Source organism: Cynara cardunculus (assembly GCF_001531365.2).
Source record: "Cynara cardunculus var. scolymus isolate 2C chromosome LG 12, CcrdV1, whole genome shotgun sequence".
Taxonomy (NCBI): domain Eukaryota; kingdom Viridiplantae; phylum Streptophyta; class Magnoliopsida; order Asterales; family Asteraceae; genus Cynara; species Cynara cardunculus.
This window is the reverse complement of record NC_037539.1, coordinates 11662932-11664329: the sequence shown is the minus strand read 5'-3', so window position 1 is coordinate 11664329 and position 1398 is coordinate 11662932.

The following is a 1398-nucleotide window of genomic DNA, read 5'->3' as shown; positions in this document are numbered from 1 at the left end:
ATGTCGATGAAGACAAGTAGTGATGTAGGATTGACATGATGTGGAGGCTTTGGTTAACAAACCAAAGGCTTTGGYTAAGTATGTCAATCCATTTTATAAAACCAGAGAAGGTCTGGTATTATATTAATATGTAGCATTTTATGGGACCAGAGGCTCTGGATAGTAGAACTAGAGGCTTTGGATGGAAAATGCAAGTTTACAAAAGTAAACTTTTGCTCCCCCACAAAGGATGCATGGTGATATGAAATGAAATGTAAAAACTCCCCCTAGGAACAATAAGGAGTTTACATTTTGGATGACCAGAGGCTCTGGTCTATACAACCAGAGGTGCGCTGGTTGGGAAAGGCGATGAAAAAGAATGAAATATGGTCAAGTATGAGAATGGATAAGAAAATGATTGAATCTTGAGACCAGAGGGGCTCTGGTTGCGAAGGATTTGAAATCCAGAGGCTCTGCTCTTTAGAACCAGAGGCTCTGGTTGTGAAGGATGATGAGATTCAATGAAGAAAATGGTTAAGTATGAAAAAGAATGTCTTTGAGACCAGAGGGGCTTTGGTTTTAAAGACGTTGAATCCAGAGGCTCTGGTCTTTAGAACCAGAGGCTTTGGTTGTGAATGATGAAGAAGAATAATATGAAATATGGCTAAGTATGGAAAGGAATGAGTCTTTGAGACCAGAGGGGCTCTGGTTGCACAGACTTTGAATCCAGAGGCTCTGGTTGTGAAGGATGAAATGGAGTATGAGATGAAATGATGAAGACTTTGCTTTCAAAGAAACTAAGGCCAGAGGCTCTGGTCTTTAGAACCAGAGGCTCTGGTGGAATGATGAAATGAAGTATAAGATGAAATGATTAAGATAGAGCTTGCAAAGAATCTAAAGCCAGAGGCTCTGGTCTTTAGAACCAGAGGCTCTGGTTGGGAGAACAGAATATAATGCAAGTAGGGTGGAAACCAGAGCTCTGGTCTTTGGAACCAGAGGCTCTGGGTGAATGGACACACTTAGTCATATAAATGATTTTAGTGAGCGAGGACCAGAGGGGCTCTGGTTTCAAAGGGGAAGGAAAAATAAGATTCAAAAGCGATGGATGGGGTCCAGAGGCTCTAGTCTTTAGAACCAGAGGCTTTGGTTGAAAAAGAATATGAAAGGGAGTTAGAAAGGAAATGGTTAAGACTTGCTTTCAAAGAATCTTAAGGCAGAGGCTCTGGTCTTTAGAACCAAAGGCTCTGGTTGTAAAGAAAATAATATATAGCAAGTAAAGATGGGAACCAGAGGCTCTGGTCTTTTGAACCAGAGGCTCTGGTTGGTTAAGGAGAAAGAAATGATGAGAGAATGCGAGAAACCAAGGATTGAGACATTGATATCTCAATATGTTGGAATCCAGAGGCGCTGGTTTATATA